This window comes from Camelus bactrianus, chromosome 13 (genome assembly GCF_048773025.1).
Source record: "Camelus bactrianus isolate YW-2024 breed Bactrian camel chromosome 13, ASM4877302v1, whole genome shotgun sequence".
Taxonomy (NCBI): domain Eukaryota; kingdom Metazoa; phylum Chordata; class Mammalia; order Artiodactyla; family Camelidae; genus Camelus; species Camelus bactrianus.
In genome coordinates, this window is record NC_133551.1 from 40,110,732 (window position 1) to 40,135,987 (window position 25,256).

Genomic DNA, 25,256 nt, shown 5'->3' on the forward strand with positions numbered 1-25,256 from the left:
AGAGAGAGGCACTGTCCCCCCAACCACGTGTAAGCATACATGTTCTGTCATATGACACAGCGTGATATGTAATATATGACATATGATATGATCAGAGACATGAAGGAGCCGCCTAAAAGAATCTCCATCAGTGTTCATGTTTGGAATACAGGCTCATCTGGCAGACTTGGAAGGGGCCTGACAGAGCATGCTGGTGGTCCCTGAAAAACAACTATCACGGGAAGAGGAATTTGGCAGTAAGAGTACGTTCCACACGAAGACCAGCGTGTGGGATGGGTCAGTCATTCCAGACACCTCCCAGAGGCTGCTAGTTGAACTCACCCTGCCCCAGACCCTCTGAACAGACAGTTACCATGCGAGTTCACCACACGTGGAGCCCAAGCAGCCCTCCTGTGGAGACCTCTGGCTGGGTAACAAGATGGGGGGCCTCCCTCGGCACTCTGCTCTCAGAGCACCCCAAGTGTGAGAATCAGGGCGGGAATGCTGGGCCTCTCACGCACGGGGCTTTGGCAGCAGCCAGGGCAATAACACGGGACTGTCTCTGGCTCAGCTAGCAGCAGTAACTCAGGAGCCTCAGCTCAGCAGAGGCCCCAGGTGTCAGCAACAGAAAATGATACCTGACACTGCTTTCCGAGTGCAGTGAGACACATTTGGGAACACCCAGAAATATGTGGGACAGGTAGACTTCGCAGGGAAGAGGAATTCCCACACAGGCAGGATGGCTCTGGGCTGGCATAAACCATGGCTTAATTTTAATGTGACACTATTTGTAATCAGTGAATCCTGGAGACATTCAGGTTATCTTAAAAAAAAAAAAAAAGACCATATTGGATATAGTGTGTTGTAATCTGCTTTTCACCCCTCTTAACAATTACTTTTCCCCATAATTTTTACTACTGCATAGCATTTCTCTCCTTATGGATCTACTCAAATTTATTTAACAAATTTCTTTTTGTTTGCTTTTGTAGCTTTATTGAGATATCATTATGTACAATAAAGTGCACATATTTAAAGTATACAACATGATGAGTTTGGTCATGCATATAATACATATACACATTCATGAAAACATCACCACAATCAAGGTAATGAACCTAGTCATCATTCCCCAAGTTTCCTGCTGGCCCTTTATAATCTCTCCCTCTGTCTCACGCTGCCGCTGCCCCTTCCCCCACATCCCCTGGCACACAGTAATCCACCTCTGTCATTCTAGATTAGTTCGCATGAATGGAATCATACAGTATGTACTTTTTCTTGTCTGGCTTCATTCATTCAGCATAAATATTTTCCAGTTCATATATACCGTTGCACGCATCAGTAATTTGTTCCTTTTTATTGCGGAGTAGAATGTCATCTTATGGATGTACCACAATTTGATTATTCATTTACTTATCGATGGATCTTGAGGTGTCTCTAGGTCCTGGCTGTTATACAAATAAAGCTGGTAGAAACAAGGAGGGTAAGATGTAGTTCAAGTGGTAGAGCGTATGCTTGGCATCCACGGGGTCCTGGGTTCAATCCCCAGTATCTCCTCTAAAAATAAATAAACAAACCTAATTACCTCCCTTGACCAAAAAAAAAAAAAGTTAACAACAGCAACAACAAAAATAAGTTTACAATAAATAAATAACAATAAAATAAAGAAAACACAAAAAGGAATTTCAAAAAGCTGGTATGAATATTCATGTTCAAATATACGCGTGTTCAAATATACCTTCATTTCTCTTAGGTAAATACTAGGAGCAGAATGGCCAGGTTACATGATAGATGTAGGTTTAGCATTTTTAAAACTGTCAGAATGTTTCCAAAATGGTAGTATCATTTCCCATTCCCATGAGTAGGGCATGAGAATTCCAGTTACTCCACATCTTCACCAGCATTGATTTGGTCAGTCAGCTTAATCTCAGTCATTTCAGTGGATTCATAGTGGTATATCATTGTGGGCTCGATTTACATTTTCCTGTTCATTGTTGTCATTAAGCATCTTTTTGTATCCTTATTTGCCATGATCTGTGTATCTTCTTTGGTAAAATGTCTATTCAAATCTTTCCTTGTTTTTAAAAAACTGGATTGTTTGTCTTTTTTCTTTTTTTTTTGGATTGTTTGCCTTATTATTGAATTATAAGAGCTCTTTGTATATCCAAAAGAAATGAAAACAGGCTCTCCAAGAGATATTTGTACACCCATGTTCACAGCAGGATTATTTACAACTGACAAAATGTGGAAGCAACCCAAATGTCCATCAACTGATGAATAGACAAACAAAATGTGCTATATACATAAAATGGAATATTAATCGGCCTTAAAAAGGGAAGTAATTGGGATACATGCTACACCATGGCTGAACTTTGAAGACATTATGCTAAGTGAAATAAATCAGTCACAAAAAAACGAACACTGTATGATTCCACTATATGAGGCATCTAGAGTAGTCAAATCCATAGGAACAGAAAGTAGAGTAGTGATTGCCAAGGGCTGGGAGAGGGGAAATCAGGAGCTGTTGTAATGGGTACAGTGTTTCTGTTTTATAAGAAGAAACAGTTCTGGAGATTCGTTGCACAACAATGTGAATATTAACACTACCAAACTGTACATTTAAAATGGTGACGTTGGTAAATTTTGTTATACATTTTACCACAATTAAAAATTTTTTTTATTAAAAGAGTTCTTTACATGTCTCAATACAGTCAGTGGCTCCATGTCTGCAAATTCTGCCTCCGCAGATTCAATCAACCACAGATTAAAAATATTAGGAAAAGAAGAAATTCCAGAAGTTTCCAAAAAGCGAAACCTGAAGTTGCTGCGTGCTGCCGACTATTTACATAGCATTTATATTGTTTTAGGTATTCTAAGTAACCTAGAGATGATTTACGGTATACAGGAGGATGTGCCTAGGTTATATGCAAACACTATGCCATTTAACATAAGAGACTTGAGCATCTGCAGATTTTGGTATCTGCGGGGATCCAGGAACCAATCCCCCAAGGATACTGAGGAAGACTAATATTGTCCATTGCCTTTTATATTGGTTATTGCTAAAATTTCATATTTGCTGATTATGAAAATATTCATATATTCTAGCTTCTTCACTGTTGTGGGTTTGCACCTTTTTATTTCCTTTACTGTCATTTTTATAGACTCTTGTTAATGAGAGCATTTTTTAAATGGATAAAAATGGGCAGTCCACCATCTCAAACCCAGAGTTAGTAATAATACTATTAAAACAGCCTAAGGTATGTTTTTGTTGTCTTTAAAAAATGGCATGCCACTGTTGTTTCCCTTTGAGCTTGCAGCCAACAGAAAGTCCTAGAACTATCCTTATCTGAATCCCTGTTAATCTCTGCATTCTGTTTATGCAGTTGATAGCTGGGCACAAGCCGTAGGACTTTACTTTCATTTCATCACGTTGGATTTGTCTGGGTTCTAGTCCAGGAACCTGTTTGTCGTTGATTAACCTGTTTGTTTTTATTAACTCTCAGATGCGCACAACTGGATTAATGGTAATACTTGGCTGAAGACACCAGGGCTATCTTTTATACTTATTTATTATTCATTTATTCTTCACTTGTTCATCCATTTATTTTTCAATTAATAGACTAGTTTTTGAGCAGTATCAGGTTTACAAAAAATGGAGCAAAAATTTCCATGTGCTGCCTCCGACTGTACCTCCCTCAATTTTTTCCCCTTTATTAACAACTTGCATTAGCAGGGCAAGTTAATGAGATAATACTGATACATTATTGCTAACTAAATTCCATAGTTTACATTAGGGGTCACTCTTGGTATTGTACATTCTATACAAAAGAATAATGACATATATCCATCATTATAATATCATACAGAGTATTTTTCACTGCCCTAAAAATCCCCTGTGCTCTGCCTAGTCATCTCCCTACCCACCAGATGCCAGAAACCACTGTTTTTCGATTTTCTCCATAGTTTTGCCTTTTCTAAAATGTCACATTGTTGGAATCATACAGTATGTAGCTTTTTCAGATTGGCTTCTTTCACTTAGTGCTATGCATTTAAAGTCTCCTCCATGTCTTTCCATGGCTTGATAGCTCATTTCTTTTTAGTGCTAAATAACATCCCATTGCCTGAATGTACCAGTTTATTTATGCATTCACCTACTGAAGGGCATCTTGGTTGCTTCCAAGTTTTGGCAATTATGAATAAAGCTGCTTAAACATCCATGTGCAGGTTTTTGTATGAACATAAGTTTTCAACTCCTTTAAGTAAATACCAAGGAGCATGACTGCTGCATCATACAGTAAGAGTACGTTTAGTTTTGTAAGAAACCAAACTGTCTTCCACAGTGGCTGTACCATTTGCATTCCCACCAGCAATGGATGAGAGTTCCTGTTTCTCCACATCCTCACCAATATTTGGTTTTGTTAGTGTTTTGGATTTTGGCCATTCTAATAGGTGTGCTGTGGTATCTTGTTGTTTTAATTTGCACTTCCCTGATGACGTATGATGTGGAGCATCTTTTCGTATGCTTATTTGCCATCTGTATATCTTCTTTGATGAGGTGTTATGGTCTTTGTCCCATTTTTTAATCAGGTTGTTTTTTTTTGTTGTTGAATTTTAAGAGTTCTTTGTAATTTTGGATAAGACCTTTATCAGATGTGTCTTTGCAAATATTTGCTCCCAGTCTGCAGCTTGTCTTCTAATTCTTATCAATTTATTTTTAATAATATAATGAAGACCTGTGAAACCACTACCCAAATTTTAGAGCACTAGTGATAACTTTCCTGTACCTATACCATCCTCCCCATCCCATGTCCCTCCCCACCTCAGGGAATCACTATCCTGAATTTTGTATTTATCATTTCCTTGCTCAGAGGAGGAGGTTTGTTATTTTGCATGGTTTTGCCCCTGTTCATGACTCCTGATACAAGTATATACCTAGGAGTGGGTCTATACCTAGTATAATTTTGAGGTATACAGTATGAAAATGTCTAATATTACAAAATAATAATAACTTATTTTTCAAAGTGGTTGTATCAATTTGTACAATGTGTAAGCAGTCCTATGAGCCACATGCACTCTAGTTTTCAGGCTTCTGATTTTGGCCAAAGGTTGCAAAATGACATTTCATTGTTGTCTTGACTTTTGTTTCCACGATTACTGTTAAGTTGAGCATCTCTTCAGATGTTTATTGGCCATACATGTTTCCTCCTCTAAGAAATACCTGGTCGTGTATTTTTTTTCCCATTTTTGCACTGGGCATGTTTTCCTTTCTTATCAATTTTGCATGTTCTTGATACTTATCTTTTAGCAACTCTATGCATTGAAAATACTTTCTTGTGTTTGTAGTATTTTACTTTCTTTAAGATTTCTTTTGAGAAAAGGGAGTTCTGGGTTTTAATATAGTCAAATACATCAGTGTTTTACAGCTAGTGCTTTTGAGGTCTTTTTAAATAACTATCTCAAAGTGAGAACAATGTTCATTTACGTTCTCTTCTTAAAGTCTCAAAGTGTTGCTTTGGACATTTAAGCACTTTAACCCATTTGAAGTAGACTTTTTCTGGTAAGAAGTTGGGTATGAATTCAACTTCATTTTTCCATATCTACAACTAAGTTGTCCACTTCCATTTATTGAATAGCCCCTCTTTTCCCCCTGGGGAAACTGAGGCCAGAGAGATTCAGCAACTTGCCCAAGATAAAGAAGCTAGTGTCAAAGCCAGATTCAAAGCCAGGCAGTCTGGCTCTGGAGACTTCCATAGTTTGAACCACCCTGGTATACTGCCTTTTGCTTCTGTCATTCAAATTAAATACAGGGTTCTGTGCAGGATCTCAGTTCTATTTCACTGGTCAATTTGTCCATTCCTGAGCCAGCCCACACTGTTTTTTTGGTTGTTGTTTGTTTGTTTGTTTGTTTGTTTGTTTAACAGGCTTTGTTCACTTTATTTTTTGCATATAAAACTAAGTGGTGGCCACAGCTGGAGCCTGGATCCTCTGCACAGAAACTCTGGTGTGGGTCTTCACGAGATGGTCAGTGAATTCCTGACAGGGAGACTTGGTGAACACAGTCTCTTTCCAAATATCGGGGGTGAGATAGCTGTAGGTCTTGGAGATGGCATCAAAGGTGGCCTTGGCAAAGTTGCCCAGGGTGGCGGTGCAGCCCCTGGCAGAAGTGTAGCAGTCATCAATACCAGCCATCATCAGCAGCTTCTTGGGCACTAGGGCTGAAACAATGCCAGTGCCCCTGCGGGCAGGGATGAGGCGTGCCAGCACAGAACCACAGCGGCCAGTCACCTTGCAAGGAACGGTGTGGGGCTTGCCGATATTGTTCTCCCAACAGCCTCACCACACAGGGACGATGGAGAGCTTGGCCAGGATGATGGCCCCCCGGATGGCTGTGGCCACCCCCTTGGAGCACTTAACACCCAACCAACATGTCCATTGGAATCACCAATGGCGACAAATGCCTTGAACCGGGTCCGCTGGCCAGCGCGGGTCTGCTTTTGCACAGGCATAATCTTCAAAGCCTAGTCCTTCAGGGATGGCCACAAGAAAAAGTCAATGATCTCAGATTCCTTGAAGGGCAGGGAGAAGAGATAGATCTCCTCCAGAGGCTTGATCTTCATGTCCTTCACCAAGCGGCCCAGCTTGGTGACAGGGAGCCACTCTTTGTCCTCTGCCTTGCGTCTGTGAGCTCCACGGGCACAGCCACAGCCTCAACTCCAGATGCCGCTGCCGAAGCCTCCCGGAAGCCACCATGGCCTCCCGTCCCAGGACCCCCCGGGGCCTCCAGGGCCTCTGGGCCCTCCTGCAGCACCGGCATTACCCGCCATTCGGTGTTCTCTCAGAAAAGAAGCCAGCCCACACTGTTTTAACTATTAGGGCTTTATAATAAATACTGATATCTGGTCTACCACCAAGGGCAAGTCCACACGTCTTATTCTTCGTCAGAAAGGGTGAGGCTATTTGGGGGATTTTTATTCTTATACATATATATCAGAATCAATATGTCAAATTCCATAGATATCCCTGTTGGAATATTAGATTGGAGTTGCATCAAATATATTTATATATTAACATGATTTAGGGACAATTGATACCCTTATGAATGTTAGGTTTTGCATTTAAGTCTTCAGTGTTCCTCGGTTAAGTATTAAAATCTTTTTCATGCTAGTCTTACACATCTTTTGTTTCTTAGACACGTTATCCCTTGGATACATCTTTTGCTGCTAGGGTCTTTCTTATTACATTTTCTTATCCTGGGGTCCATGGTCACTAAGGCTGGGCTCCAGGAGCTCTGTGAACCTTATGAAACTGTATATGCATTTTGTGGAAGTAGATAACTTTCATCGGACTCCCCAGTAACTACTGCCAACAGTACTAAATGTTTCTCATGTGCCAGGCACTCCCCTGGGCACTTTACAAGTCCCTCAACCACCCTGGGAAATAGATGCAGTTATTCTCCCATTTTATGGATGAGGACACTAATTTTCAGAGAGGTTAAGTACTTTGCCTGAAGTCACACAGCTAAGAAATTAACAGCCAGCATTCAAACCTAGGCTGTATGGCCCCAAAGCTATCCACTGAACCTCTGTAATCTGTAACCTCCAAAGAGGTTGAGGACTTCTGCTCCAGGCCAAGGCACTTGGTCTCTCTAGGCTCCTATTTGTTCATCTGTAAAACATGTAGAGGATTACTACTCCACCTACCTCTCAGGGCTGACTGGAGAGACAACTGAGTCCATGGATGGGAAAGAGGCTCTGTAAACCACAAAGTGCAGCATGAGGTGGCAGAGGTAGCAGAGAACGCAGGGGCTCGGGCGACTCTCCACCTCTCCCACCACCGCTGCCAGCTTCCCAGGCAGCCCCTTCCCAGGAGATGGAGGACACCCAGGCTCAGCTGGGAAGGGGCTGTCCTGCCTGAGCACCCACTCTGCACCAGGCCCTTTGTTGGGTGGGGACACAGAATCAGATGTGGCCCCTGTGGTGGGTCCACATCTAGTGGGTCCAACCATAACAGGTGATGACAAGGGGTGAAAGGGCCATGGCAGAGGTAGGCCTGGGGGTGGCAGAACCACAAAGAGGTGCCTTGTCCAGCCTGGTGGAGCCAGGGAAAGCCTCCTGCTGGAGGTGACCATGAGCTCTCCTTGCACCACCGTGGCCAGGCCCCCTCCACTAGATGACCATCTCCTGGCTTCCCTTAGGGCTTCCTCCACTGCCCCATTTGGAGCAGCCATTTCAGCTCTGAAGGTGCGCATTCATGGTGCCATGGCCCTGCCTGGGCCCCCTCAGTGATCTCCACTACTCTCACCACAAAATCCATAGTCCTTCCCACGGCCTCTCCATCAGGCCCCAACCCCTCATTTCCTGGCCTCACCCTGAGATTAATCACCCTCAACCCCACGGATTTCCTGCAGACTCACCAGCTCTTCCTACCTCCCGACCTCAGCACCTGGGGCCCCCCTCCCTCACTCTCCCTGGAGGGCTCCTCTCCTGCTCATCCCCTGGGCCCCAGCTTAAATGACACCTCCTCAGAAACACCTTTTCTGCCCACCCCATCTAGAGAAGGTCTTCGCTGGGCTTTCAATTTTCTGTCTCAGCCCCTAGTTGATTCCCTTCATAACTCTTACTATAATTTCCAATTATTTTATCCATTTTTCTCTCCTCTCTCCCTCCTATCCTCTCCCATTATAAATGCTTCGTTAGGGCAGAGGTCATTCTCAGCAGTCTCCTCCAAGCCTAGCCACAGCAGGCACTCAATAATTTTTTTGAAAAAAATTATTATTATTATTATTATTGGATGAATGAATGAATGAATAAATGAATAAATGAACTGGATTTTAAAGACTCTAGAGCTGTGGTGTCCAATACAATAGCTACTAGTCACATGTGGCTATTCAAATGTAAATAAGTTAAAAGCAAAATAAATGTAAAATCCAGTTCCTCAGTTGCACGAGTCACATTTCCAGTGCTCCGAATCTACACGTGGTTAGTGGCTACTGTCTGGGACAGCACAGATATAGAACATTTCCGTCACTTCAGAAAGTTCTGTTGGACTGTGCTGCTCTGGACGACCTTAAAGGCAGAGAAAGTGGAGCAGAGGGAACAGCGTGTACCGAAACCTACAGGTGCAAGAGAGCATGGTGGCATCATGTTCTAGATCTCCATCCTTGCACAGCCCTGTTCACTGTGACAAAGCTTGGCTTAAGGCAAGGAAGAATGTCAGAACTTGGAGAGTCCTAGGAGACAGCTGGTCCCATCCATTTCTCTTAGAAGTGGAGACTGTGGCCTGAGAGAGGAAGAAACGTACCCAAGATCACAAAGAAAGTCACATGAATGGGGTCAGAACCCAGGCCTCCTGACTCCCATGGCCTTAGGAGTCGGTTTCCCCCCACCAGGCTCATGGACACCTCGTCCCTCCTTCCCGGCCCCTCTCCCCACCCGCAGCCAGGCCACTGAGCCTGGAGAGCCCCCGCCCCAGGAGCATCTCATCCTCAGCACTCAAACTGGCCGCTTTTATTTACTCTTTAAAGTATCACAACCTCCCTCCCAGCATCTGACCCCTAGAAATTTTAGACATCCCAAGGAGAATAGCTGCTTATAACCATTTGCTAATTACATGTATGGATGTCAATTAATTCATTTAACTAATTAGCCACTCGATGAGCACCAAGCACCAAAGAACTGTAAAAGACAGGCATATGGTGAGGAGGAGGGCATTGGGTGCTCACGCAGCATGCAGGGACGGAGGAGGGAGGGCACAGTGTTTGCAGCTCCTCCCCACCCCTAGATGAGTGGAGGGAGGTGGCTTCATGGCTGGGGAATGGAGCCACTGCTGCTGCTGCCATAAAGCATCATTACAGCTTTCCACTAAGAGGAGTGCTGGAAAAAAAACACACACATGAGCACCATGTGTGCAGACAAGCACACACATTTCTGTTCATACACACACTCACGTGCTCACAGACCAGTATGCACATACCCATAAGCACAGTGCACACCACATGCACACACATGGACACATTGGGTCATGTGGAATCAATGCACAATTTCTTCATCAAGTCCTACCTTCAAGTGGAGGCTGGAGGAAGGGAATCCTCTTTTATTGCACCCGACTTTGTGCCAAGCACTGTGCTCAGCCCTTCCACATACGTCATTTCATTTAATCTTCATATAACCCCACAAAGAATGAGTTCTCTCCATGTCACAGTTGAGGCAACTGAGGCTCAGAGAAGCCAAGACACTCACCCAAGGCCACACAGCTGATAAGTGGCAGAGGTGGAGCTAATCCCCACACCTCTGTGACCACCTGCTGAGGAGGGCAGGTGAAGGGAGAGGGGGAGTTTTATCTGCTTGCAGTTGATGGGATTTTGGGAAGATAACCCCTTCTGGAGGGTACTAACTGCTTGGAGAGTGAGAAGAACCTTTGTGAGAAGACGAGAAGAAAAATTGAACACTGATGGGAAAGAGGTTTGCTGGGAGGAGAGGAAGACACACACTTGGGGCTCTTTCACAATATCATTCTCACCAGGAAAGGAACCTCCTGGTCAGCCTCAGCTCATCCCATCAGTCCACTCTGATGCCACCTCTGTGCCAGACCTGGCACCCAGGACACAGGGCAAAGATCTGACCTCACAGCCAGGTGAGGCGGACAGAGGGATGTAGGCTGTCACCAGAAGAGCAAGCACTTGACTTAGCTGTCTGGATTGAGGGCCCAAGCTCTCCCCACCTTCTTCCTGCCTTCAAGGGGCTGGGCTCCGAAGCCTAAGATGAACCCCTTGAGCTCCCTGAAAAGGACTCTAGCCTCCTCCTTCAGGCCTTCTCCCTGGGGTCCTGCCCTGGCCTTTCATAGCTTTCCTCATCCCCGTAACGACTGCAGGGGGTGACCTACCCAACAAAATGGGAATGAAAGTTTCTCCAGTTTTAGGGGAAAAAAAGAAAATTCTCCAACCCCCTCTTCCCTCTCCTTTACTGCTCCTTATGTCCACTCACCAAAGTGACACAGGGGACCACAGTTAGGGGATTTATTTATTCATCTATTCAACCAACACTCCAGAGAATTCCTCTGGTCTAGGACTGGATGGTCTCAAACACTCTTTTAAGCCAAAACCAGCCAAACAAATACTTGCAGCTCAACCCCCAGCCGGCATCAACAGAACACTCAGTACTTCTATCAGTTAAAAATCTTTCTGTGGCGAGTAACAGAAGATCCAACACAAAGTTTCAGCAAAGAATATATTGCCTCACATACAAGGAGTACGTGGCAGCTTCAGGAAAAGCTTGATTCAGGGGTTCAAGCAATGTCATTAGGACCAGCCTCTCTCTGTCTCTTGTTCTTACCATCTCCTATGTGTTGGCTTCATTCTAAGGCTGCATTTGGTGATGAGCGTCTCTTCTCCGATTCAAGTCCACCAGGAAAGAGGAGCTTTTCCAAGAGCTCCTACAGAAGCCCTGGGATTCACTGTGATTGGATGTGCTCAGGAACGTGTCACCTCTGAACCAGTCCCCACAGCCAGGGGGATGCTATGCTCAGATTGGCTGGATCCAGGCATAGAGCTCCAGCCAAAATTCAGAGTAGGGGCAGGTGGAGCCCCAAATTTTGTCAGAAGAAGGGGGAATGGACAGAGGACTAGGAGGCAACCTACCAATACCCACTACAATGTTCTTCTAAACGTTCAAGGTCAGAAGGATAGGGAGGATCAGCCCTGTTGTGGAGCTAAGGTAACTGAGGCTGAGAAAGGAGATAAGCCTAATACAGATGCTACAGTGGATAAGGGATTGGACCAGGATTTGAACCAATTCCTCTTCACTTCCTCCTTGAGCCTTCCCCCCACATCAAGCACTCAGCAGCACTCTCCGGGCATCCGATCTAGAATGAACCGCCTTCCTCAGTTCTGCTGTCCGCCCATCAGAAGTCTGGACCAGCAGGGCCTCCTGACTTCCTGGGAAGGGCCTCCAAGGCTGGGGACTTGGTGAGAGCCAGGCTGCCCCATCCACATAGGCATGGGCCCCACCCACACCCTCTGTGCTTGCTCCAGGACAAGCCCACATCCTGCAACGCAACTCTCCCCAGGCTTCTCTCTGCCCAGGTGTGGTGGGGACAGGCCAGGAGGGCCCAGGAGCAGCCCCAGCCAACGACTAGTGGAAGCTGGAGGATAAACGCAGCTTCCTGGCCCCGTGGTGCCATGACAAGGTGGGGCCTACTCCACCCAGCTGCCCATAGTAGTGACTGTTCTGATAATCCGCCTTTCCTGGCTGCCTTCCCTGTCCTGTCTCACTCCCCTGATCCTCTCCCTGCTTCCTGGGTTCATCTCTCAAACAGCCTTGCACTTGAACCCTTGTCTCAGGATCTGCTTATGGAAAAATACAACTAAATATGCCCCCCATTCTTCTGTAAAATTAGGGTACAGGGAGCCTGAGTCAGGGGTTCAGCCAGATTGACAATGCTTTTTCAAATGCTTTTCTTTTCTGTCTGGCTTTCACCCCTCTCCCCCTCCTAAAATCCAGGCCTCTCCCCTCCCTGCACCCTGCCCTCCCTACCAAGTCCCAGATGTCCCCCAGCCTCTTTTAAGTCTTGTGAATTCCCCAGCCCCTGGCATCTTCTCAGTCAAAGGCATTCTCTTCTCTGCCAGGTTCTGTGCTGAGAGGAGGTGGAAACTAGATTCCTTGGTGAGGGAGGGCAGGAGGGGGGTCATGGAAATAGAGTTCACTCCCTCCTTGTGCATCTAAAAATTCAGACACATTCCACACCTCAAAAATGAGTTTCCTGTCGAAAACCCTCGTCGTGTCTACATATGCCTTCTGATAATGTAACTTTTGCCTAATTATGCTCACTGTGGAAAACTTTACAAAACCCTCTTACATTAACCCCGCATCAGGGGGTGCCATGTTTAAGGGCTCCAGACTGGTTCCTCCCCAAGCTTCCTGATGGGGTGGGAGAGCTCTGTCTTTCTGTCTCCCTTTGTCTGCCTCCCCACCCTCTCCCTCTCAAGGACTGTCTTCCCATCTTCCTTCCTCTGGAGTATCTGGAGATAAGAGGTATCAGCTATCAGATGCTGTGGAACAAATCACACCAAAACTTAGTGACACAACACAATAATTTTTTATGGTCACAAGTTCTGTGGGCCAAGATTTCGGGAAGCTCCTTTGGGTCTTCGATGCAGCCGCAGTCACCTGAAGGCTTGACCAGGCCCAAGGAAGGTGACCCACTCCCATGACTGGCTAGTGGTTGCTGGCTGTTGGCCGAGGGCCTCAGCTCCGCCCCACGTGGGCTTCTCCACAGGCTGCTCGAGTGTGCTGACAGCCCAGCCGACCGGCAGCTGGCTTCCCCAGAGCAGGAGAGCCAGGAACCCCACACAGAAGCTCCAATGCCTGTTGTGATTCAGTCTTGGGAGCCACATCGTCATTGTCATCTTATTCTGTCAGCCATACAGGGCCTCCCTGATTCAGTGCTGGAGGGAACCGCACAGGAGGTGTGGGTCATCGGGCCATCTTGGAGACTGACTACCATAGGAAGTTAACTGGAGCCCTGTCCACTTCGAGGCAGTCCATGATGCCTGCTCCCTCAGTTCTGGTCCCGCCCCGACACACCCCTCCCCCCCACCTCCACTACCACAGTCCACCCTAACTTGATGAGATTGGTATTTAGTAATGTGTACCAAGAATTCAGGGAACAGGAAGTTCCCAGAATGTGATCCCCAGAATCCATGAGCAGGATACAGGATCGCTTTATGTGACTTAGTTATGGGATAATTTGATGTACAGCATTAGATAATGGGCTGTCCCCTAACTCCAAAGACAGTGTATTAAAGCAGTGATTCTGCCCCAGGACAACCCAGCTCTCAGACATCAGGCTCCCTACAGTCTTACCAATCAAATGGGTCACTGCCCCCACCCCTTCCTCCCCCTGTGAAACAAGCCAGAGGAGTGGAGAGGGAGGCCAGAAGAGTGTTCATTCCAACACATCTTCAGCTTCGGCCATGAGGGGAAGTGCAGACAGGAGGAGACACTCCTGCAGCCCACACCCACACACCTGGGCCTTGTTTTCCTCCACCCCTCTGCCTGGCTGTCCATGCACAACCGCAATTCCTGTTGCCTTTTCAAGCACTTTAGCCCTTCCTCCTCTCCCCTCCACCTGCCCCCCATCACCACCCAGGCCTCAAGCTAGCATCTGTAAATACGCAGACAAGGGCCTTCTAGTCCAGCTTCTGCTTTTGGCAACACAGTGAATCAGCAGAAGCTGGAAGACTTTACAGTTTGTTCCCGAGCTTACTAAATGAAAGAGCGGCAGGTTACCCTAGGAACCAGCCCCGGCAGGGAGGCAGGGAGGGGTAGCAATTTCCAGGTTGACAGGGAAGGGGTAGGAATTTTCTATTCCTTAAGGTTGACCATATCTGGAAGGAATAGCATCAAAACTATTTTTAAGCCACAGAGGTTTCTTGGGACGTCACCGGGATAGCACATGGAATGGGAGGAATCTTGGCAGGAACCTGGATGGTGGCTCCAGGGGCCTTGGAAACCTGAACATAAACCAAACTTTTAACAATGATTATGTCTAAGGAACGGGATCATGGAAGACATGCTTCCTCCACATGGCTTTCTTTCTCAACAGTTATATATAATCAAATATATAATCAACAATAATAAAGTTCCCATTTAGGGGAAAAGAGGTTTGAAGCAAGGAGGGGGATGCCTGGAGCCCCACAACCTCTGTCCCCTCGTGGCTCCCACCGCAGAGCCCTGGGGCACCTCCACTGGCTAATTACTCAAGATCTTCCAGTGCAAAACTACTGTCAAACATGAGACCTGTCCAGAGTCTGGACCCAGCCTCACCTGCCCTGACCTGGCCCAGGACAGCAGCCAGCACCTCAGGGCCCACGAGCACCCCACGTGTAGAGACCTGGGCCCCCACTGCTGATCTGCTGCCTGCTGACGAATGGTCCTGCCTTCCCCACGAGCCGTGACTCCCGGGCCCATCCATCAGCTACCCAGCCGGTGCAATCGGAGTTTAATGATGTCATGACAGGAGTGATTACAATTGTTAATTACCTTCCAGCCATCAGCAGCTTCTGCAAGCCCTCAGCCATGTGGCAGCTGCCACAGCCACCCTGTGCCTGCACATACTTCTCCTGGTCTCATCAACCGCTCCCAAAGGCCCTGGGATAAGGGGATGGGCATTTCAGTGAGGAATTTCAAGGGACCAGCGTGTCCCCCAGACCCTGGCACTCTGAAGGCCTGAGTGTTTGCCTTCCGGGTTGAATTTGTAGAACCCATGCTGTCGGAGTCTCAAAGGAAAACACTGACCACATCACTATCTCCTCACAGTCGACGGCTCTTCACTGCCACAGCATGAAGTCTAAACCCCTTAGCTTGGCGTTTGAAATGCTCCACGAAGGCAGGTTCCTGCCTTCCTCTAGTTCCATCTCCCATTACTCAGTTCCACACACCCCACTGACGGAGCTGCCAGCCACTCCTCATGCTCTCCCAGCCCCGTGCCTGGGCCCGCGCTGGCCCTTCACCCTGGAAAGCCCTTCACCCATAACTCCACACATTCAATTCCTACCTGTTCTTCCAGGCCTGCCTCATGCTAACTCCGCAGAATATGGCCCAGATCTTCCCTCTCACCCCCATGCCCCAACCCCAAGTAATTTTGGCCTCCTGGGATCTCCCAAAGCACTTCACCTGAGCCTCCTTCCTCACACATCAATTCCCGGGTCTAAGTAAGGTATGAGTCCATGACCTGGCTCTCCCTCAGCAGCAAGCTCCTGACAGCAGGGCCTCAGCACCCAGCACAGGGCCCGGTGTGGAATAAGGGCCCAGAGTCAGTGGCTGAGTCTTAGAGCTGCCCAGGAGGGGAGAAGTAAAAATGGCCCAGAGAAGGAGGCAGCGTGCACCACTGCCTCCTCCTCAGGAGTGCTGTGCCCGCGTCCAGGCCCGCCCCACCTTACCCAGGAGTGATGGCCCCCTCACCGGTCTCCCTGCAGCCCACCCCCACCCTCCAGCAGCCAAAGCAAGCCTTCAGCTGTGAATCAGATTCTGCTACTCCTTGGTTTAAAACCCTCATCCCTTCGAGGTTAAGTCCTTTGGTTTAGCGTTCCAGGATTTTCATGACCACAGCAGGTACTTTTAGTGCTGCCTGCACAGCTCACCGCCATCCCTCTCCTCTGAAGACACCTTCACACACAGGTCAAGGCCAAGCCAGCTGTGTTTGTACCTCACACCCTCTCCCCGTCACAGGTGACAGGGCCTGGCTGGGCCCACTTGGTCCAAGCTCAGCCAATTAGATTCTCTCTCCTCCCCCGGGAACTGAGTGGGGTATAAGTGCCCTGGGGCGATGCGGTGGTTGTCCTGCACCTGGAGCCCGGAGAGGACAGATGAAAGGGAGGGGCACAAGGAAGGGAAAGAAGAGGGGCTCAGAGACACAGAAAGATTCTGGGCGCCTCTGTAGGCTGCGCCTGCCCCTCCCCCAGACCCAGCTGCACTGGGTTCCAGGAGAGGCTCCCATCTCCTTAAACATGGTCCTTTTCTTCTTACTCTGGTTTCTGTTAAATGTGTAAAAGATGGAGGAAAGTTTGCTCATCCAAACATGTATAGTTTGGAACAAACATCAGATGTGTTTGGAAGAAATACTCTGAAAAGCCATTTGGGGAGCAGCAGGCATGTGAAGGTGCAGGTTCCAAGGGCTTGTCTGTGTTTCATGGGTTGTTGGGGAGGCTGCCTGCTGAGTGGCAGACGAGAGCACCATGCTGCTTCTAGAAGCAGTCTGCGGTCGGGGTTCCAGAGAACCAACCACCTCCATTTGAAGCCCAGCCCTGCCACTCGCTGGTGATGTAAGACTGGACCTGTTATCTCTGGCTTCAATTGCTGCATCTGTAAAACGGGCATGCGGATAATAATGGTGTCTACCTCAAGGGGGTATTGTGAGGGTTAAGTAAGTTAATATGTGGAAAGCACATGGTAGGGCGTGTTAAGGGCAAACACCAAGTATTAGCAACAGTGGGGAAAGTGGACGCTATTGCTGTAAAGGGCCTGGAGTCCTGAGGTAAACTCAGGTGTGCAAATTTAAGCCAGGATCTGGGGCATAAGTGAGCTTGAGAAGAAAGGAACTTAAAGTGGATTACTCACCACTGCATTCCCGGGGGGTCTCCAGGGCACATGGCAGCCCAAGTCCCTGCTCTCACAGAGCTTCCATTCTAGAAGGGGACAGGCACTCAACCAGGTCCCTGCAGATGACGATTACAAAGACAGCCGAAACCAGGAAGGTGACAGGGGGTGACTGGAGGGCTTCTCTGGATTCGGCAGTGACTGAGGAAGAACTAACCGCTCGAGGCACCAGCCATGTGGCGGGAAGCTGTCAAGGAGGGAACAGCATGTACCAAGGCTGGAGAAGGTGAGTGATGCCAGCAAGGCGGGGAGCCATCTGTGAGAGGGCAGGACAGGGCAGACCACTGGGCAGGCAGCAGAGTGGGGCCACAGGAGAACAGAACATCTAACATGGACTCTGTAAGGTTCTTTGCTATAAAGCATGAACAGAAATGGCCTCATCTCTGCCTTAACCTTCAGTCCATCCCCTTTGCCCATTAATGCTTTGGGGTGGTTTGGCTCTCTTGGGGGAAATCAAGAAAGTTCTGAATTCAGCAAGAAACAAAAACCAAGACAAGAGGTGCAGGTACCCAGTGGGGCTGGCCCCTCTAAGGCTCTCTTCCTCCAAACTTAGCCCTTCCTAAAAAAAGGTCCACAAAATCCCATCATATTCACCCAGAGCCCAAGGCTGGTTAACCTGCCTCAAAAGAGAAGCTGAGAGGAACTCACCTTTGTCCTGTCTTCAGCTGGTCTGCTCCCTCAGTGACCTCTAGTGAGGAGAGGCAGGAGCACTGGTTTGGGAGTCCAGCAGACTAGGTGTCAAGTCTTTGCTCTGCCACTTGTGTGCTGGATGCTGGGGCCAGTCTCTCAACCGCCCTACTCTGTAAATGGGGGTAACAGTTCTTGGAGAAGAGGAGTGAGCCTTGCACAGCATGCCAGAAGGTATCAATCTCAACACATCCACGCTAGTCACCCCATCTTCCCTCTCAGGGGTCAGGGTCAGTGGGACAGCATCTTCTCCAATGTGAAGAGCAGTGATAGCTACCCTTTGATGAGTGCTTTCTGCATGCCAGGCACATACTAAACAAACAAACAAAAAACAGCAATAAAGATTAAAGACAGCAACAACAAAGAATGAGTGCTGAGTGGAACTGTTTTACTACTGAGCAGGTCCCCCAGTCTGGCACAGAGTCCAGGCTCTGGGGGATTGCAAGTTTGGTGAGGAATTTAAAGGAATTGGGTTTTTTTAAAGCCAAAAAGCCAAGCACTGCCTGCCCCATGTGAGGAAAGCAAAGGCTCTGAGCTGCCAGTGGTACCGGCTCAGCAGCAGGCACGTCCTGAGCATGGGGGCCCACCTCAGGACTGTGGCATCTGCTGCTCACGCAACGTGCCAGGTTGGAGGTATGTGCCCCAGAAGGTCTGCCCTGGTTAGCAGGCCAGGTGGTCACCGCAGGGTTTATCGCCCTCTGTCACCACTCTTCATGCGTTACCACCACAAAATACGGCTTCTTATCCCCATTTTAAAAAGGGAAACTGAGGCCCAGAGAGATCAGGGATTCCCCCCTTAGATTACAGGGTTAGAAGGTGGCTGGGCTGGGTTTTGAACTTAGATCTGTCTGGCTGCAAAGGACAAAACTGTCACATCAAGCCACAGAAATGCCAGCTCTGCAGAGTAACAAGCAGACAGTAGAAAAGCTAAGCTCAGAATCCTCAGCAGTTTGAGGAAGGGGCCAGCCAGGGAGGAACCAGGCCAGAATGTTGGGGCCAGGGTTCCCCCTCAGGCCCCTGGTGTTGCTGGGAAGCTGGGCCAGGCCCAGGGAGAAACATGGGACTGCTCCCAGGCGGCACCAGCCTCCCGCCTTCCCTCAGCACGCCCCCCACCGGAGGGTGATTTTTCAACCCAGACTATCCAACCTCACCCCTCCCTGGGCGGCCAGACGCGGGGGTGGGGGAGAGGGAGAGGGGGCCCCCACAGCCCACCCGCCAGCCCTGACTCCCTCCTGGAGCGGCGGAAGCCCGCAGCCGCTCTGCAGACACCCCCTGGTGGAAACAGCTCATTACGGGATGGGGAAAATGTGCTAGAACATTAGCTTAATAAATCAAGCGCTCCTGGAGCCCCGCAGCCAGCCGCAGTCGCCAGCGAGGCGGGGCCGCGGCGCCCACCCTCGCTGGGTCTGAGGGGACGGGGCGGGGTGGGGGCAGAACGCCCGCGGGGCTGACTGGCACCCAACTCGGCGGCCACCTCCCCCAGTGGAGCCGAGTAGCCTGCGTGTGCAGAGGGCTTGGGAGCTCAGGCTGCCTAGGGTTGGAATCCCAGTGCTGCCATTTGCTAGCCTGCAACTCAGAACCAGGCTGGGGGCCTCCTGGAGCCTCAGTGTCTTCATCTCTGCAGTAAGGCCATAACAGGCCCTATTCATGGAGGGCCTCTAAGAGCTGGTGCCCTCTGTAACTCACCACGGCCTGGTGAGATCCCTGAGGCCACTCCACTTTTCAGAATGGTGAGATTTAGAGTATGTGGCTGGGTTATTTCCAGTCCTGCCAACCCCCTGCCCAAGGTCACTACCAACCCCTAGTGTCCACCTCTGCCCATAGATGGTACTCTATGTGAAGAGACACCTGCCAGGTGGCCAGGTTCTGCACGGTAACTCACCTCCTGGGTGCCCAGCAGGCTGGCCACCCTACCAACCTATGCCACCCTGTCCCAGACAAGGAAACCCCAACCTATGGGAAAGGGTCTGCCAAAGACCGGGCACCCCAGGTTTCCCGCAGCCTCCCACGCCTGTCCCTGCTACACACCAAGTCCTTCCCAGTGTCTGTTTCCTGTGTTCCTGGGGCAGTGCAAGGGCTGGCCCCACGTGCCTTCCCTTCTAGGCCTGCCTCAGATGTTAACCCACCTAGGTCCTGCAGAGAAGCCCTCCCCTCCCTGGGCCTGGTTTCCTCCTCTGTGCAGGATTTAGCCTAGAGGCTCCTAAGAAGGATCCTGCTTGCCACGCCCACTAGTCTAGTCAGGGAAGGGGATGCAACACCAGAGCTTCTAAGCAGGGAAAACCACTGTCTAGAGAGCTAATTCCTCCTGCTCTCTAGGGGGTGGAGAGAGGGCTAGAGAAAAAAAAAAAAAATTCAATTACTAGACCATCTATTTGTCAACTCCTCCCTCCCCATTGACTTAATTTTCTCCAGCCAGACCCAGAGTCAGAGGAGGCAGGAGTGAGCTTGGAGACCCAGCGAGGGAGGGAGAAAAGAGAACTGGAACAGGGAGAGGGATGAGGACCCCTAAAACGGACACAGGGATGGGCCTATTGTATGCACATGAAGCCAGAAAGCCTCTTTTGGGCCCAGAACAAACAGGCAGCACCAGAGATGAGGAACAGATATTCCTCTGTGTCTAGCCTTTCCCAGGGACTCAGAGCAACATCACTTCCTCCAGGAAGCCTTCCCAGTTCTCCCAATCTGGGTTAGGAGCCTCCTCTGGGCCCCCACAACCCCTTTGGTTCTCCCAACATCATGCTGATATGGTCTGTTAACTTTCATTCATTTAGACAACAAATATCTGTGGAGCTTAGTACATTCCAGGCTAACAGCTGAGAATAGAGCTGAAAACAAAAACTACAGTCTACCAGGAAAGATTAATAATAAAATAAGTAGAAACCATTTGGATTATCTACTGTTGCACAACCAATCATATCAAACCTTCCTGGCTTAAAATAACAGCAGTCATTTTCTTCCATCTCATGATTTCTGTGGGCAAGGAATTTGGAAAGGGTACAGCTGGGCTTTTCTGGCTCCGGCTCCCCCATGTGCTGTAGTCAGACTGCAGCTGAAGATGGAACAGCATTGGTGCTGAGCAGCAGGGAGACAGCTGAGCACCCTCCCTTCTCTTAGTCTCCCAACTTCTCTAAATGATCTCTCCATGTAGAGAGTCTGGGCTTCCTCACAGCATGGCCGTTTTAGGGTAGTCATGGCAGCTGCACCACCATGAGCTCTCCAAAAGAACAAAACAGGACATGCTTGGCATCTTTGTGACCTAGCCTTAGTCATAAAAATAATGTCACTTCCACCACATTCTGTCAGTCAAGGCAGTCATCAAGGTCCACCTAGATTCAAAGAAAGGACACATGGACCTCCATCTCTTCATTTGATAGGAGGAGGTTCAAGTCACACTAAAAGAGGAGCATATCAGGTGGGAGATATTATTGGCATCATTTCTGGAAAATATAATCTGCTGCAAAACCCACTTAGATTTGAGTAAGATCGCCTCACGCCCTCCACCACCCTTGGAAGTTAAGTCCTCCACATTTCACATTTCTGCAAATTCCCCAAGGGCTGACTTACCGTTCCATGATCATCCCTGATCCCAAATCCCTGCTTTAACTGTATTTGTTCATTTTTGGACTATCTCCCCTGCCTGTGGGTGCTGATTTTTGTCATAAGCCATGAGACTTCAACAGAAACTCAACCCCTGCCTCCCTTTCCACAAAACACTCACCTGAGGCAGATGAAGACGTGGTGGGCTTTGCTGAGGATTTAAGGAGACCAAGGAGTAGCTCTAGTGACTTGAAATTGAATATTAGACATCCCTGCTCATAACTGAGATTTATCCTTGGGCCTCTTCACTCTACATACTTCACCCTATCTCTCCTCTCCCCTCTTTGACACTCCTCCCTTTCTTACCCCTTCCTCACAACTCCACCCCCCACCCAAATGTTTACTAGGTAAGCTAAGCAGTTCTCAGAACCCCTTGCCCTAAACCTGGCCCCAGGCATCCTTTTGGAGGCTCAAACAAAGGGCCTTCCAAGTTCAGAACTGTCTTCCCTAGAAGGTAGGTGTGCATTCCTTGATGCGGTGATGGATCTTTCCTCCATTACCCAAGCCAGGACCATCAAGTGGGACAGGGGCTCTAATGGGGAAGGGCTTTACGTGGACTATCTCACTGAATCTCTGGGATAGCTCTGTTCTGCCTGGTCTGCCTCCCTCACCGCTCCTTAGGAGCGAGAGAAGCCTGAGTCGTCTGGATCCTTCGAGCCCATGCAGGGTAAGTACTCAGGAAAGACTTATGAAATGACAGCAATTCAGTGTCAATGACACCAGGGATCGAAGTTTGCCAGACCTCAGGCCCTTCAAGCCGACCTGACTTCCCCATCCCCAAAGGACAGACCTGCTCTGAGGCAGTTGCTGTGGGCTGTCCTCAGTGCAGATTGTGGAGCACCGGACAGGAAGACCGACCGGGAAACCCAGCAGAAAAATGTGCCAAGGACATCAGCTGTTCCCAGAAGGAGAAGCCCAGATGGCTGACAAGTGCATGAAGAGCTGTTTATACTCACTAACAATCCGAGAAGCACAAATTAAAATGTTGGCACCTTATTTTCAACATACTGGCAAAAATTAGAAGGGTGGGTAATACCAAGTGCTGGTGGGCATGCGGGAGGTAGGGGCTCTCACACAGTGCTGGTGGGTGCAAAGTGGTTCAGTCACCCTAGAAAGCAACCTAACAATAATTAGTCAAATTAAGCAGGTGTGTGTCCCATAAGGTAGCAGTTGCATCCCTGGTGCATCCCCGGACATGCCAGGGAAATCCTCATACAGTCCACAGGGGGACATGTCCATGATGTGTACAAGGGTGTTTTGTCGAGGAATTATTTGTAAGAGGCAATGTATCACCGGGGCAATGAATGAGTAAAACGTGGTGTGGATGAGCCCTTGGGAACCTGTAGAGTAATAGGGAGCAATAAAGAGATCTTCAAACAAGTCGTGTTGAGTAGGGGGTAAAAAATGAAAGATACAGAATGAGACCTCTAGCACCCAAAACAGCTTTGCAAATTTTACAAAGATACGTGCATATTTAGGGTCATATATGGAATTCACTAGAGTGGGTGTTCACAGAAAGAGGAGACTGGGAGAGGGGACTGAGACTGGGGGCTGGTGAGAAGAAAAGGAAAACCCAACACATGTTCCATATTAACTGCAAGCTAGGCATAGTATTCAGAGCTGTGTATGTATCACCTTATTTCATCTTTGGAATATTCTATGAGGTGGGTACTATTTACAGCACTGTTTTTTTCAGATGGGAAAACTGAAGCTTAGAGAGGTCGTTACGTTGTCCAAGGTCACACTGCTGTGGAAGTGAGAAGAAGGGCCAGGTTTTGGTCCCAGGCCTTGGCCGTGGTGTTCACCTCCTCCCTGCCCTGCCTGCCTTCACCCCAGTCCCAGCTCTGCTGAACTCTGGATTCAGCTCCATGAGCCCGGCCTTGCAGTACCCTCGGTGCTGTGGTCTTGGGGTATGCACTAGATGCTGGCATTCAAACCCCAGCTTCTTCTTTAGACTCTGCCCTTCTTCTGTGTGTCTCCATGCCCTAGGACTCCCCCTTCCTTCCCGCCAGCTCTGGCCCACCCAAATCCAAATTCACATGAGCCAGCAACCAACAGGCCTTACCCCCCTCCGCCAAGAATGGATTCTACCAAGGAAGCTCAGGTCAGTACTCTCTAGCCGATGGCTCCCACTGCCTGCACACTAAGTCCAGCTCTACCCAGGTGTTCGAAGCCCTCTCCAGTCAGACCCAGCTCATCAGGTAGCCTCATCCGCCATTACTCCCCTACATACTTCTGATGCTGGTATCACATCAGGCCAAGCTTCCGGCCTTGATGCGCCGTGGCCTTTCACACCCACCTTGAATGCCTTTGCTCAGCCCTTCTCTGCCAGTGGGACCCCCGCATCCTGCAGGAACCACCTTGTCCTGGGAAGTCTTCCTGGGGTTTCCCGATGGCTCGGTGGACTAGAACGATGTCGGACCAACAAGGGCTTAGAGACAGACCACATGGCCCTGCCACTCACCAACTGTATCTTCCCCTTTTTTCTCTTTGTGATAATAAAAAACCAAACAAAAAAACAAACAAAAAAATTTCTTAGGGTCTTTTCAGACATAAGAAATATATGCTCTGGTAGTTTTCTTGTCTGTTTTTTTTTTATTTTTAAAAATTGATGTATAATTTACAAGTACAGATCTTAACTTCAAAAAATTCATTGAGTTTTGACAAATACCTTCATCATTTTGATAGTCATTTCCCCTCTCTGAGTCACAGTTTCCCCATCTACAAAATGGGGTAATGTCCACCTTATAGGGTTGCTGTAAGAGGGAACAGTAATGTGACACATGGCTAGCACAGAGCCTGGCACCTGGCAGGCAGACAGGAAATGTCTGTTACTACTGTTCTTCATGAGCAGTTTGTACACAGTCTTCAGCCATAAGAACTTAAATGAGCATCTACTCCATGCTCCGGGTATATATGACCTGGAGACCCCAGGGAAAATCAGAGATGGAGGCTGCTAGCTCCTATGGATTATTATACTATACTGGGATGGGTGCTGTGATAAAAGGAAGCACAAGGGACAATGGGGATTGAAAGGAGGAACCCAGTTCAGCTTTGGGGATCAAAGAGGGCTTCCCAGAGGGAATAATTAATGCCTGAGCAGCATCTTGAAAAAGCTAACAGTTCATCGAAGAAAGGGCGAGAGGCCTGGGTGCTAGGGAATAGGGTTCCAGGCAGAGCAATCAGGATGGGTACTGACCTGATGGCTGGAGGGAACACGGTGTATTTGGGGAACTACAAATACCTCAATTGGCTGCAGGATGGGAGTGTGAAGCCCTCAGCTGAGATGAGATGGAGAGGCCAGCAGGGCAGACCACAGCAGCCTTGAATGCCACACAAAGGAGAGGGCTTGCCCCTGAGGGCACCCAAGAGCCAATGAAGAGGTTTAGAGCAGGGATTGACAGGACCACCAGGTGTGTATTTTAGAAAGTTCTCACTGTGCCTTCTTCATTCTGCCTCGACCCAGTGTATTCTTTATCTACCTCAGTCTGCAAGCTCCTTGAAGCCAAGAACCATATCTCATTCTTTAGATCCTTTCTAGAATGAGGCAGAGAATAAGAAGGTAGACTGGGTAAATAGTCATTTCTGCATTCTCAGGGCCTGGGTGCAAGATGGAGGGTGTTCCCAACATGCAGTCCAGCCTAGGGCTCAGAACCCTCTCGTGGCTCCCCAGGGACTGTACACGGACATCACAGCCCCTTAGGCCAGCACCCAAGGACCACCTTGATCTGGTTCCCTCTCCAGCTACATCTCTCCCCACCTCCTCTCCTCTTACATTTCAGCTATAGCATCTACTATTTCATTAAGGGTCACGCTCTCTCCCGACTTGTGCCTGCCCATGCC

At 48.5% G+C, this 25,256-nt stretch overlaps 1 pseudogene; it reads right to left on the bottom strand.

Annotated features, from left to right (window-relative positions):
• Window positions 1-974: 974 nt before the first annotated feature.
• Window positions 975-7,494, bottom strand: LOC141579586 (small ribosomal subunit protein uS5 pseudogene; annotated as a pseudogene).
• Between the last annotated feature and the right edge of the window lie 17,762 nt (window positions 7,495-25,256).